Source organism: Pteronotus mesoamericanus, unplaced genomic scaffold (genome assembly GCF_021234165.1).
Source record: "Pteronotus mesoamericanus isolate MK-2021 breed Mesoamerican mustached bat unplaced genomic scaffold, CSHL_Meso_final contig_100, whole genome shotgun sequence".
Classification (NCBI taxonomy): Eukaryota; Metazoa; Chordata; class Mammalia; order Chiroptera; family Mormoopidae; genus Pteronotus; species Pteronotus mesoamericanus.
Window position 1 is genome coordinate 11,462,639 of NW_026554999.1, and position 15,950 is coordinate 11,478,588.

Consider the following 15,950-nt stretch of genomic DNA (forward strand, 5'->3'; position numbering starts at 1 on the left):
TGAAAAGCAAGGGCCTACAGCCAAGGCTGCTCTACCCAGCAAGGCTCTCAATTGAAATAGAAGGGGAAATAAGGAGTTTTCCAGACAAAAGGAGGCTAAAGCAATACATCTCTACCAAACCAGCACTCCAAGATATGCTAAAGGGACCAGTTTAAGAGGATGAAGGAAAAGAGTGAGAAAGAGAAAAACAAAGGTACAAAGAGAAAAAATGAATAAGTTTCTATCAGTAACAACTGTCAATGTAAATGGACTAAATGCCCCAATCAAAGACACAGGGTAGCTGAATGGATAAGAAAACATGACCCACACATATGCTGCCTACAAGAGACCCACCTCAGAGCAAGAGACCTACACAGAGTGAAAGTAAAGGGATGGAAAAAAATAGTCCAAGCAAATGGGAAAGAGAAAAAGGCCGGGGTTGCCATACTTGTATCAGACAAAGTAGATTTCAAAACAAAGGCCATAAAGAGAGACCCAGAGGGGCACTTTATAGTACCTAAAGGAAGAATCTATCAAGAAGACATAAACATTGTAAACTTCTATGCTCCCAATATAGGAGCCCCCAAGTATATAAGGAAATTGTTGGACGACTTCAAAAAAGATATAGACAAATACATTTGTCTCTGCCTCCCCCCCACCACTTTCCCTTGCCCCCTCCATCCTACCCTCCCTCAGCTCTTCCCCTTTGGTTTTGTCCATGAGTCCTTGCTATATGTTCCTTGACTTGCCCCTTCCCTTCCTTTTCCCCGCCCCCCCCTTCCCTCTTGTCTCTGTTGATTTATTTTCCTTTCCGTGTTGCTGGTCTTATTTTCCTTGCATCTTTGTATTGTTGATTAGGTTCCGCTTATAGGTGACATCATATGGTATTTGTCTTTTGCCCCCTGGCTTATTTCGCTTAGCATAATGCTCTCCAGTTCCATCCATGCTGTCGCGAAGTTTAGTAGTTCTTTTTTTCTTTCTGCTGCATAGTATTCCATTGTGTATATGTACCGTTACTTATACACAATGTACACAAAGTAATGGTACATTGTGTATATGTACCATTACTTTTTGATCCAATCATCTACTGATGGGCATGTAGTTTGCTTCGAACACGTGGCTATTGTAAATTGTGCTGCTATGAACATTGAGGTGCATAGGTCCTTTTGTATTGGCCTTTTGGTGTTCTTATGGTATACTCCCAGAAGGGGAATCACTGGATAAAAAGGCATTTGAAAAAAGAAATTAAAATAAAATTTAAAAAAAAAAGAAAGAAAACATCATAAGGAAAGTATATTTACAGAAAAAAAAAACAATATATTGGTTATTATTGTTAAGGTGGCATTTTAAAAGGAGTTCACTCTGCTAAAAGGAGGATCATCCTGATAATTTCAATCACTAACAACACACCCCTTAACTGACATATATAGAACCTTACATCCCAAAGAAGAAAAATACACATGGTTTTCAAATGCTCATGGCAGTTTTTCAAAGATAGACCACATGATAGGACACAAAGCAAACCTCAGCAAATTCAGGATAATTGAAACAATACCAAAGTTTTTCTCGGACCACAAGGGCTTGAAACTGGAAATCACGTCAAAGAGAAACCTCAAAAACTTGCGAACTCATGGAGACTGAACAGTAGACTATTAAACAATGAATGGGTTAATAATGAGATGATAGAAGAAATAAAAAAATTTCTGGAAACAAATGAAAATGAACAGACAACTGTCCAAAACCTATGGGACACAGCAAAGGCGGTCCTGAGAGGGAAGTTCATAGCAATACAGGCTTACCTAAAAAAGAAAGAAACGTTTCAAATAAAAGACCTCACACTACAACTTCAAGAACTGGAGAAACAACAAATAAATCCCAGAGCAAGTAGAAGGAAGGAAATAGTCAAGATTAGAGCAGAACTGAATGACATAGAGACGAAAAGAACAATTCAAAGGATCAACCAATCCAGAAGCTGGTTCTTTGAAAAGATAAATAAAATTGACAAGCCTTTAAGCAGACTCATCAAGAAAAAAAGGGAGAGGACCCAAATTAATAATATCGTAATAAAGGCCATATATGAAAAACCTACAGCCAGCATCATACTCAACGGGCAAAAACTGAAAGCTTTCCCACTAAGATCGGGAACACGACAAGGATGTCCGCTCTCACCGCTTCTTTTCAACATGGTATTGGAAGTCCTAGCCACAGCGGTCAGACAAGAAAAAGAGATAAAAGGCATCCAAATAGGAAAGGAGGAAGTAAAGCTATCATTGTTTGCAGATGACATGATAGTGTACATAGAAAACCCTGTAGACTCTACCAAAAAACTCCTCAACCTAATAAGTGAATTTGGCAAAACAGCAGGATACAAAGTCAATATTCAGATATCAAAGGCATTTTTGTACACCACCAATGAAAGAGAAGAAGAAGAAATGAGAAAAAAAATACCATTCAATATAGCAAGAAGAAAAATAAAGTACCTAGGAATAAATTTAACCAAAGAGGTAAAAGACCTATATGCAGAAAAGTATACAACATTGAATAAAGAAATTAAGGAAGACACAAATAAATGGAAGCATATACCGTGCTCATGGATTGGAAAAATTAATATCATCAAAATGTCCATACTACCCAAAGCAATTTATAGATTCAACGCAATCCCTATTAAGATACCAATGACATATTTCACAGAAATAGAACAGACATTTCAAAAATTTATATGGAACCATAAACAACCCTGAATAGCCGCAGCAATTTTGAGAATGAAAAACAAAGTAGGAGGGATCACAATACCGGACATCAAACTCTACTACAAAGCCACTATACTCAAAACAGTCTGGTACTGGCACAAGAACAGACCCATAGACCAGTGGAACAGAACAGAAATCCCCGAAACAAGCCCAGGTCTATATGGGCATCTAATATTTGACAAAAGGGGCAGAAGCATAAAATGGAGCAATAATAGCCTCTTCAACAAATGGTGTTGGGAGAGCTGGACAGCTACATGCAAAAAATTGAAATTGGATCATCCACTGACACCATACACAAAAATAAACTCAAGATGGATAAAAGACTTAACTATAAGTTGCAACACCATCAAAGTCCTCGAGGAGAACATTGGCAGGAAACTCTCCGATATTCACCGCAGCAATTTTTTCACTGATATGTCTCCTAAAGCAAGGGACATAAAGGAAAGAATAAACAAGTGGGACCTCATCAAAATAAGAAGCTTCTGCACAGCTAAAGAAAACATCAGCAAAATGAAAAGGAAGCCAACTGTATGGGAAAATATATTCGCTAATGATACATCAGATAGAGGTTTGATCTCCAAGATATATAAAGAACTCACTCGACTCCACCTCAAGAAGACAAATGATCAATCAAAAAAGGGGCAAAGGACCTGGGCAGATGCTTTTCCAAGGAGGAGATACAGAGGGCCCAGAGACATTTGAACGGATGCTCAGCATCACTAGCCATCAGAGAAATGCAGATCCAAACCACCATGAGGTACCACCTCACACCGGTCAGAATGGCCATCATAAACAGATCCACAAACAACAGGTGCTGGCGAGGCTGTGGAGAAAAGGGAACCCTAGTCCACTGTTGGTGGGATTGCAGACTGGTGCAGCTATTGTGGAAAGCAGTGGGGAATTTCCTCAAAAAGCTGAAAATGGAACTGCCTTTTTCCAGTGATTCCTCCGCTGGGACTATACCCTAAGAATCCCAAAACGCCAATTCAAAAGAACCTAAGCACCCCAGTGTTCATAGCAGCACAATTTACAATAGCCAAGTGCTGGAAGCAACCTAAATGCCCATCAGTAGGTGATTGGATCAAAAAATGATGGTACATTTACACAATGGAATACTACGCAGCAGAAAGAAAAAAGAACTACTAAACTTCGCGACAGCATGGATGGAACTGGAGAGCATTATGCTAAGCGAAATAACCCAGGGGGCAAAAGACAAATATCATATGATCTCACCTATAAGTGGAACCTAACCAACAATACAAAGATGCAAGCAAAATAAGACCAGCAACACTGAAAGAGAAAAGAAACCAACAGAGACAAGAGGGAAGGAGAGAGGGGTAGGTGGGGGAAAAGGAAGGGAAGCGGCAAGTCAAGGAACATATAGCAAGGACTCATGGACAAAGCCAAAGTGGGGAAGGATTAAGGGAGGGAGGGGGAGAGGGGGGACAGGGGAAAGTGGTGGGGGGAAGGCGTAAACAAATGTATTTGAAAAAATAAATGAATTAATTAAAAAATAATAATAAAGTCATTGTACCTAACTAAAAAAAATTAAAATATCAAAAAATTACAGTAAATTGGCCAAAGATAGCATTTTATAGTGAATTATCAGCTGCTTTGAATTTTTATGTGCACTGTAATTAGAAAGCGAAATTCATATTTACAATTGCTATGTGTATATTTTCAATCTTAAGGAAAAAAAATTTACCTCACACTTTGTCCCTAAAATATTTGAGCAACTATTAATAAGAATAATTAACACATTTAATGCACATCTTGCAACATTCAGAGGTGCAAATGACCTGTGCTCGGAAGCTGTCAAACTGGACTTACACTCAGTTCAACATACAGGTGATTGAAACCAATCAACAAGAAGACATTAAAAACTAAACATCATAAATCACATACGTGAAAGAGGACCATTATATATATTTGCATATATGTATATATAAAACAAATATGTGTGTGTGTATATATATATATTTGTTTTTTTGGTTGCCTCTGTATGCACTCCAACCATGGGACTGAACTGGCACCCAGGCACGTGCCCCGACAGGAATCAAACCTGCTACCTCTTGGTTTGCGGGACAATGTTCGAACCAAGTGAGCCACACCAGCCAGGATGAAAGACCATTTAAAGTTTTGGGGTTTTTTTAATCTTCACTTGAGGATATTTTTTTTCCTTGCTTTCAGAGAGAGAGGACGGGTAAAAGAGAGAGAGAGGTAGAGATGATAGAGATAGATCTAGAGATGGAGATAGAGTTGGAGATGGAGAGAGAGAGAAAGAAACATCAAGATAAGAGAGAAACATCAATTGGTTGACTTCTTGCATGTACCCCAACCAGGGGTTGAACCAGCAACCTGTGTCTGTGCCCTGACTGGAATCAAACCTGGGACCCTTCAGTCTACAGGACGACACTCCAACCAACTGACCAACCAACCAACAGCAGCCTGGGTGAGGACCATTTTAAATGTCATGCACATGGCCTAAGTTCAGGACCCATCAATCAGACAGCATTAACAGAGTGCTAATATTGCACACATTTGACATATTTTACCTTACTAGATTAGTGCCTGGGTTAAATATTGCAAGAATTTATATTTAACTTTTTTCAGTTTAGAATAATGCTTAGAAAGGGGAGACATGGGTATTGTGTTGGATTCTGTACTAGGCACAAGTAAATATTATTGTCTTCAATTTGCAGATGACTAAACTGAGATTCAGCAGGGTTAATGACTTTCCCAAGACCATACAATTAGTAAATAGTAGTTCCAGGATTTTAACAAGTACCTGTATTTCTACTAAAGGTAGCCACTATTTGTTGATGGCTTACTCTGGCAAATGCTTTATTAAGTTATCTCATTTAATCCTCAAAATAATCATATAAATTCAATGCTATATCTCCATTTTACAGATGAGAAACTAATGCTGAGACAGTAAAATGATTTTCCCACAACTAGTATATACAGGAACTAGAACTGAGGTCTCCTATCTGACGTCACAGTCTTCTCTTAGTCTCACTCAGGTGTGATTAACAGAAACAAACTCTTGGCTTTAATTCAAGTTAATTCAAAGGACCTTTCTCCAAGAACAAGAGAAAATAGATGGTTGCTTTAACTCTTAGTAAAGAGAGCACACATTTTTCAACTTTACTGAACCATTGTAACATTTTCTGTACGTATTTATATTTCACCAGAATATATATATTTTTTTCCTAATTGAAATGGAGAGATGAAGAATAAAGCATAAAGTTATTCTGCATAGTATCACCTTGGATCCTTGGAACTGAATGTTCCTGAGATAAGAAAAGAAATAAGAAAAGGAATTTAAATTTGTCTTCTGGGCAAAGAAGAAAGAAGATGAGGAAAATGTAGTTAAAAGAGAAGGTCTACAGAGAAGCTTGTGCTAAGGGAGTGGTTTCCACAAACAGGAAAATTATAGGATATGATCTTCAACACTTAGGTAACTTCATGACACATTTTCCATAGCAAGATACAGATTTTTACTTTTGTCCAATTATAGTAAAAATCAAATAGACTATATGGATAGGTGGATGGAAAATTGTCCCATATGACCATGGGATACAGTTCATTGGTCACCTATCATCTCTTCCAACTTTTGAGTAGGACACCTTGTACTTTAGAGACCAGAAAGATAGAAACTACACTTACCAGACTCCCTTAGACTAACACTGCAGCCAGATTTTGGGTCTTATCAATAACAATTCAGAAACAAATTAAGTGGAAAGAGAGGTATTTTGTGAGGAATCAATTTTTATAGGTGAGAATTACAGTAAGCATGGTTATAAAACAGAACCAACAGTTCTGGAGTGGACTTTTCAATCCCTCAATCACAAGGAAGTACGTTCTTCTTGAAGCTGTTGAATGGATGAGTTATGGTGTGATTCTAACCGAGAAAGCAAATGCTGTGGTGTTATTATGGGATTCATTCCCATAAGCCCAACCCTAGGGCCTTCTCTGGCAGCTCTTACAATTAATTTTGTAAGGAATTAATTACCTAGATTAATCCGTTTGTGCTTAAACTAGCTAGAATAGATTATGTTATCTGCAACTGAAAGCTGACTGATAAACCCCTTTTCTCCTCATGCTCACCTGCACTTCACAAGTTTCACCTTCAAAGCCAGGCCCCACAGAGTAAACGTGTAAGGTCAGCTCCAAGGGCTTCCATCCTCCAAATGCATGGCTCTTTCCTTGGAATTATCCATGCTGTCTTTGCTGGATACTACCACATTTATTCCACTAATATAAGTGAGCATCATAAAATCTAAGTGCTCACTGGAATTAATATATTAACACAAACTCTCGATTGCCTAAGTATTATCAGTTCTCAAGTTTAAATGATTATTCCAGTCTTGTAATTTTAATGAGAGGAAGAGGGGTGATGGAGGATAGGTCACCACTGGTAACTGAAGAGAGCAGTGGCATCATTAACAATGTAAACAATCAGAAGTCTCATTCTGTTAAATAGAAACATCATTAAAAGATGCATGAAATATGCAGGAGGTGCTTTGCCTGATGCAAAAAGACTTTAGTGTGCCTTCAATCGAAGGTAAGTAAGCACTATTATAAAAGAGCTTCGTACTCAGTATTTAAAAAATCATTGTATGTAATTTCAATAAATTATTTTATGATGTCTAAAACTAAATGTTTGCTGTTTAATAGTAAATTATGTTACAAGTTCATCTATCTGTGTAACCATCAATATCTACACAAAAACTCATGAATAGTTTCATCCAAATATAAATAAAGGTTTATTTCACAATATTTAGAATTGACTGCATATGAAAAACTAAAATGTAAAGGTAAAATAAAGTATTTATTACAAAATTGATATATCATTATGTATGTCAAAAATATAATGTTTATAGTAAAGATTTTTTCTCCCTGCCCCCCACCAACTTAGTTTTCAAGCCAGCAACTATGAAGAAATATATTTCATTTGCATCAGGGTATTGTCCTTAATTTTAAAGGAAAAAAAGTCAGACTTTGCAGTTTTAGGCCTCAATTGCCACTGTTAAATCTGTCTCACAGTTTGAATACTCTCCCTATGACATGTGACACGATGCTCCCGGGGCGTGGGGTGTCAGGTGAGGCATTAAGAATGGCAGGCGGAGAGAACAAATGAAGGCATACCAATCATAAAGTACAAACAAAAAAATGTGATACAAAGCACAGGAAAACTACATTTCTTTGAAGTGTCTCAGAAGAACCACATAATGTTCCTTACGTAAAAGTCAGATCATTGACCTAGCAGCATACTTGACTTTAATTAAGACTCAAAGTGAGAAATTTCTGAGAACATTTCACTCCTGCCCCTAGGATTGCGGTAATTCAAACCTTTTTAAAATCATAAAGTAGTGCCCTTATCATCGGATCTCACCAGTACCCCATGCTTGGAATTCAGGTTCTTTTGGAAAATAGGTGACACAGATGAAACTAGTTCAGTCTATTGCCCCTGAGCTATTAAAGGTAATCCCTATTGATCTACCTGGTCATTTCAAAACACACAGCTTCAAACTATTTTATTTAAATAACTTTTTCTTTTTACTAACTTCATTTTATACATTTAAATAGCAAAACCAAAATCACATAGTAAGTGACAGATAAAATACCAACATCCCATAATTACTGAATATTACCTCAATATATGTGCAAATATATGATTTTGTGTACAAAAATGTGTGTGAATATATAATATAAATATATATATTATATGTAAATATATAATAATGTAAATATATAATATAAATATATGTTCAATATATAATTTTGTTTTGTGTTATACATGCAAATATGGAACTATATTCATAAGTTCTGTAGTTAATAGTGAAGACATTAAGTAGCATGAGGTAAATTACAGACAGTATCAATTTATTCTTGAACACATCTGAAACTTTAGTTTTATATTCATTGGTTTCCATGTATTATATTCCTTAAGTAAAGAGAGTTATAAAGACTTATGATCTTGTTACTCCAAATGTATGACAACCAATGCTACTTCTATGCCTAATGCCAAGAATCTAAATATATTCAAACAGTCAGTAGTTTCTGGCAATAGCAGATGTTGAAGATACAAAATCAAAAACGAGAAAAATGTATGCTGAATTTATCAGGTAATAGGAAATGATGTACAATCCATGATGCTACCATGACACTTGAAGAAAATAATTCTTGTCTCTTCTAAATAAAAAAAAAATTTATTTAGTCATTATTTCAGTTAAAACATAATCTTGTTATGTCTCATTAAAAAATAAATACAATTCACATCAAACTCTTAATAAATAGAAAATGCTAGATTTATCAAATGGTATTTTAAATAGATGTTTTATTTTTCTATAACATTCTTCTGATGAAAGTATTTATTTGATTTTGTCACTTCAATTACTGTATATTTACATAGTAAGCATAATTGTCTCTAACTAGGAAATTAGTGTTCATATGTATAATCACTTGAACATGTAATTATGATACCTAATTATATAAATATAGGTTATATCAAAGTGATCAAAATCATCATTACTTATTGACTTAAAAAAGAGTTCATAACATTTATAGAGTATCTGAAAGAGAAGAGGTTCAAGTATCACTTATAATGCCATCTTTTATGTTGCTTACTCTCCAAAGTTAACTTAAAATTAGAGAAGAAAATAGGGAGAAAATAATGACATCAATCTTACATATCTATCTCAAACCACAGAATAACTTTGGTTTTATCACATACTATGACATGCCAAAATGTCTATTAGTGAAATCTCATTATTATTTGACTCTCATTTAATGTACTCATTTATGATTCATTTGACATTCAGTGTGTTCATTTATAAGAAAAGGTTTCTGTGCCTACTGCAAAAGAACTTTTGTTCTTCAGAACCAATCATAGAAAGAACAATGTGAACTGGTAGCACCTCAAACAATGTAGACAAATGGGGAATTTTGCTAAAGGAATAGATTGATAATACTATCTATCTTATCTATCTTAGACTGGACCTTTTGAAAACAGCAGAGCCTGAGGCAAGGATTACTGTGTTGACAGTTTCTTTGGGAGCTACAAATCCACTGAAAGTCAGATGAGGGAATAAGGTGGGAAAGGGTAATTGACGCAAGAAAAGATGTGAGGCAATGCAAAGGATAAGTTGCTTGTGATACGCCTTTTTTCTGCATGCAGGATTATTTGGAAGCTTTGCAAAGAGGAAACACACTTTCAGTGCAGGTCAGAGGGGAGAAATAAAGAGTAATTTATGTTTTATCTTCTCCCGTCTCCTGCTTCCAATTTATCTTGCTTTATATAAAAAAGAACTAATATTTCTGAACTTTATCACCTGATCTCAAGCCAGACCTGAAGGCCTAGAAATGACCTTGGGTAACAAGGACTTTACAACTGTCAATGCCTGGGTCCAAGAGTCAAGAAAAAAAAAAAAGAGTGGAGACTCAATAGGTACAGTCACAGCAAATGGGTACAAGGGAAAAATCCACTCTGGGGTGACACAGTGTAATTATGACATAGGTGTTCCAAAGATCAAAGCTGAGGAATACAATTGAAATATTTAGGAGCACTTCATGTTTGAGGGAAGTCCTTAGTGGATAATATTGATGGAGATTGAGAGTCATATGCTCTTTCTGGGATAGCTAAATAGGAAGAATGCCTTTTCCCCTTGGTTTGTAAAGACAATGAATACTGACTTGGGTAATGATGTCCTCTCAAATGCCTCCCTAGCTGCTGGGTAAGGACTGCTGATACAACGATTGCTGGAACATTAGAGCACTGCATCAATTATGGTTAGACAAATGAATAGCCTCTTCAGGGCCTTCACAGAAGCAGTGAAAAGGATATAATGGCTTTGTCCACATTAGCAAAGTGTTAAAATATTCAATAACCAACTTGTTTAAAAATATTAAAAACAAATTAATGCACAGTGTCAGCTTTAAGGGGGAAAAAAAGCTAATATTTTAAGAAATTTTTCCCGAGCCAGGCCACGAAGTATAAAGGAGAGCTTCCATGAAAATGCACTCTTTAACTTTGCTCGCAAAACTTGTAAGGGACCAATTTAATCTTTCCCTCTGACCTAGTTCTTAGAAATTTGTTATCAAGTTACCTCTTAATATAACTTACTAGTGCAAACACCCTGAATATGCAGTACTTACAATATTCAGGTTCCTATAAAAATAGCTATTGCGTCCCCTAGAGTAAGGCTAGCTAGCTTTCCCTTTCCCACAACCTAAATCTAATTTAGTCAGACTTATTATTAATTCAGAGTGCTAGAGAATCTGGTGCAAAAAAAGGAGAGCTCTGCAGAGAAAAACGTCACATTTCTTGGCCTGATCCAAGAAAGTTCTGATATCTAAAACACCTTGCTTTTCTGAATAAAAAAGAAAATAAAGTCTAATTAAGCATTTGAAGATGACTAATTTCTGACATAATCAACATATTTGCAGCACTTACTCCCCACATTTCTCACCCAGGTCTCCCAGGTCTTCCTTGGGTGTCCAACCCACAGCCCACGTGCCACATGTTGCCAGGATGGCTATGAATATGACCCAATACAAAAATCGAAAATTTACTTAAAATTTTTTTTGCTCATCAGTTTTCATTAGTGTTTGTATATTGAATGTGTGGCCCAAGACAACTCTTCTTCCAAGGTGGCCCAGAGATACCAAAATGTTGGACACCCCTACACATAAGCTTCTGTTTATACCCTCAAACTAACCTGAGACAATATAGTAGGAATTGCTCTGAAGGAAAGTAGGGCTTGTAAACATGATTTTATAGGTAAAAATGATATGTTTCTCTTTGATCGTCAAAACGTGGGGTGAAATGGAAACAAGAATCAAGATAATCTTTCTGAAATGCATCACAGTTTATTACTTTGTACCACAAAAATACCAGAAACCAAAAATCTGTTATACAGATATCTCTATTGATAAGGGATTTAGATGTCTTTGACGTTTCCTGTCCAAAAATCAGTGCGTGTGGCACTCTCCATTCATTCAGGTCCTCAGACCAAATTCTGGAATCATCCTTGACTATTCTGTCATTCTCAGAGCTATCTATCTCATCAATCAAGAAATTTTAACTCAAAACATATTTGACCTACTCTCTTCCCACCTCCAAACATTTAACCCCCAGCCAATGCCACATCCTCCCTCCCAGTACGGAGCACCCATCTTCCTCTCTTAATCCCTTTAACTGATTTCTCAAGGTTTAGGCAAAGTGATCTGGTTAAAACACAAGGCACATCATGTCACCTTCTGCTTAAACTGTCCTTTGGTTTCCCATTGTGAGTAAGATAGAAACCCGCTCCTTTTCATCAGGCTCTATTTCCTTCAGCTCCTGTCAATCACCCCCCAGTCCCTGCGCTGCAGCCACACTGATCTTCCTCAAACACACCAATGCTCTTCCTGCTTCAGGACTGTCAACCTTTGCTGCTCTTTTAACTTCATGCAATGCTCTGCTTAAAGGCCATTTCATCTTTGTAGCCTTCCCTGATGGTCCTCACATAGTGGTTTCCTTTATTCTCAATCCCCTAATCTAGTATAGTGCCCTTCCAGACACTTGGTCAATACCAGAAATCTGAATATATATTAATTTGTTTACTGTCTGTTTTTTCCTAAAAATATGTAACCTCCCTGAGGCCTGGGATTGGGTAGGTCTTTTTCATTGCCTATCTCAGAACCAAAGTAGTACCTCACACTAGGTACATGCTAAATGCTCGCCTCCCTTCACACCGCGTGTCTGCTGCAGTTCTTTATTACTCCCTGGGTAATCATTAGAAAATGTAAACAGGCTCTGGCTCTGTAATTAGTTGGTTGGAATGTTGTCCCAGTGCACCAGAGTTGCAGGTTTGATCTCGGTTAGGACACATACAAGAATCAGCTAATCAGTGCATCAATAAGTGTAACAACCTATGGATGTTTCTCACTCTCCCTCCTTTTCTCTCCAATCAATCAATAAAATTTTTTTAAAGGATAAACAACCTTATTAACACCATGCAATTCTGATGGAAATCTGCACTCTAAGAAACACAATTCCTTATATGCTCACAAAAACAAGTTACCCATTCAGCAATAATAAAAAACATCATTAATTAAAATGTTTGTCATTTAAGTTACCCCATAGACCTCTCCTAATAAATGTGAAAACACCATGTTCCCTGAAGGGCATGTTATTCACAGAAGTTTTATGAAATGACTTGAAAGCCCAACAGTTTTAAGAAGAAAATAAAGTGAAAGCTCAGTAACAAAAAGAAAATATATCTCACTAACTTCTCCACATCTAATGGTGAAAAAACAAAACAGAACATAATGAAAATGAAAAAACTCTGTTTTTTAGTAAAAGTGATCAGTCCAGAGAACTACAGATAATAAAGAATAATTTAGATGAGTATTTCCAAATTAATGGAAAGTAAAGATGAGCTAAGAGGTAGAAAGTCCAAAATGAACATTAGTATATATATATTTGATGTGAATAAGTTGTGATCAGCTCTGCAATTAAGTGTTTATTCTTTACCAAAGATTTCAGTATCAGAATTTATATAGCAGGTATTTCTAGGAATACTATCAAGGAATTACCTGTCACAAATTTGAGTGCCAGTTACTGTTGCTATCACTCAACATTTTATCGAAGGCGTAGTGTGGGCTGCACTGGCTTGGTGAAACAAAGTGTACTCTGTGATCCTGAGGAACATAATCCATACAAAAGTCCAAACTTATAACAAAAAAACATCTGAAAGGTGCTCAATTAAGCTATGGACAAATTCTGTCATACAGCATTAGTTTCATGAGCTAGTATCACTGAGGTGAGAAAAATTATCACTATCTTTATTATAAATATTTTTATAGGCTTTTACCTATACATAATGTAAATTACTGCACAAGGTATAATATGATTTATAAACTTTCTTAGATGAGAAAAATCAGCCTTCTCAACAAGAAGACTTTGCATAGAAAAAGGGAAGCAATATGATTTGATCAAGTCAATGTGAAACATAAAAGACTTCTGTCATACAAAACAGATACTGAGCATATAATTTTAATTAAGGAGGATGTTTGTTCATTTTTAATATTTCATGGGAACATGCACAAAATGATCTGTAAGTCAAATTTTATAATATAATAACATACCATCCTTAGACAAAAGTCTTCAATGCTGAAAAACTAGATTACTGTAAATTGTCTGCCTAAAAAGTCACTATTTTAATAAATGCTTTTATGAGTAAAGATGTTTTCCACAAATACAATTTCTTTTTTTATCTTTAATTTTAAAAATTTTTAGTTAAACTTATTGGGGTGACATTGGTTAATAAAATATATAGGTTTCAAATGTACAATTCTATAATATGTCATCTCTAAATTGTATTTTGTGTTCACAAACATAATTTCTATTGCATATTGCATCTATTGTTTTTGAAACAATGAACTTTATACCAAAATTTTATTTCACTTTTTCATTTTCTTCTGAAGTATAGCAGCAATCTTTTTTTCTAAACATTTCAGTTCTTGAAACATCTTGGGCACATTTGGTTGTTCTAACCTTGCTACTCAAACGTGACAAAATAAAAAGTGACTTCACCAATAAAAATGGAAGGATAGACACTATTCTTGGTAAGAAATATTTTTTCAAGAGGACTAACATTGGGTTGGCAATGTTCTGTTTCTTGTATGGAGTTGTGGGAGTTAGTGAACATTCACTAAAATAACCATAATCAAAATAAAGGGTAACTAGGTTATTAGAAGGATTTAAGAAACGTAGTGCAGTGCCAGAGTGAAGGAACAGACCACAAAATACAGCTGTAAATATCCCAACTATGAGAAGGAACAAGTCAAAAATGAAAAGGAGCATAATGTGGCAGTGGAGAGAAAATAAATACTAGAAGAGAAATCATGGACAAAAATGAAATACTATTATTGCTATGGCACATAGTATTGGGTTGGCCAAAAAGTTCATTTAGTGTTTTCTATAAGGTGGCTTTGGTAGTGCTTAGTTGTCTTTTTTTTTTTTTTTTTAATTTATAAACCATGTTTATTCTATTACAGTTGTCTCAGTTTTTACTCCTTTACCCTCCTCCACCCATTCCATCCCATCCCCCACTCCCACAGTCAATTCCCACTCTGTTGTCCAAGTCCATGGGTCATTCATACATGTTTTTGTCTAGTCCTTTCCCCTTCTTTCCACCATTGTCCTCTTTCCCCATCCCCTCATCCCCTCTGGTCACTTGCAGTCTGCTCCATGTCTCCGTGCCTGTGGTTTATTTTGTTTGTTAGTTTATTTTGTTGAATAGGATCCACTTATAGGTGAGAGCATATGGTATTTGTCTTTCATCAGCTGGCTTATTTCACTTAGCTTAATATTCTCCAGTTCCATCCATGTTGTCGCAAAAGGTAGGAGTTCCATCTCTCTCTCTTTCTTTCATTCTTAAATGCAGGTTGATTTCATTAATTTTTTTAAATGACAAAGTTAATTATAAAATATTTTTAAAAATTTAAAACCATTATAAAGTCTCAGCAATTAAACCAACATGACACCAGCACAGAAATAATCTAGTAGATCAATGAAATATAATGAGCATTCTAGAGACAAATGGATATACCTGTCTAACAATGTAATATATGATTAAGTTGATATTTCAAATCAATGGGAAAATAAGGCTTATTCAACAAATAAGGTGCATGGACCACTATTACTTGAAATAAAACAAATATAGAGCCCTATTTCACACATTATACAAGAATACTCATTATTCAAGTGAGTTAAAAATCAATATGTAGAATCTAAGGAGTTTTAGAAGAAAATAGAACTAATATTTTTCATGACCTGAAGTAAAAATATTCAAACCCAGAAGCTATAAAGTAAATATTGACAATATAATTACATTAGACATTTAACTATATAGTAATATACATATAAAAAATTAAAAGACAAGGAATAGAATAGAAAAGTATTTGCAACACATCTAAAACATGGTTAATAGGTTATTTTTTGTTTGTTTGTTTTAGGGGAAAAAGTTCTACAAACCTTTAATCAATAAATGGATAAAGAACACCAAAAAGTCATTTAAGGGTTTTTTCTTTAAAAAATAATAGAAATAGGCAAGAAATATACTAAAACAGATTTAGTTTCAACAAATAGTAAAGGAAAAATTAAAATAACATCATTGTCACAATCAGATTAATGAGTTTTAAAAATATTGGTAATAACAAGTATTGGCA

General features: G+C 35.4%; 1 protein-coding gene across 1 annotated transcript in view; it reads right to left on the reverse strand.

Annotated features, from left to right (window-relative positions):
* MDGA2 (MAM domain containing glycosylphosphatidylinositol anchor 2) overlaps positions 1 to 15,950 on the reverse strand; it is an 873,596-nt gene that overhangs the window by 416,399 nt on the left and 441,247 nt on the right. The gene's annotated exons all lie outside the window — the stretch shown is intronic.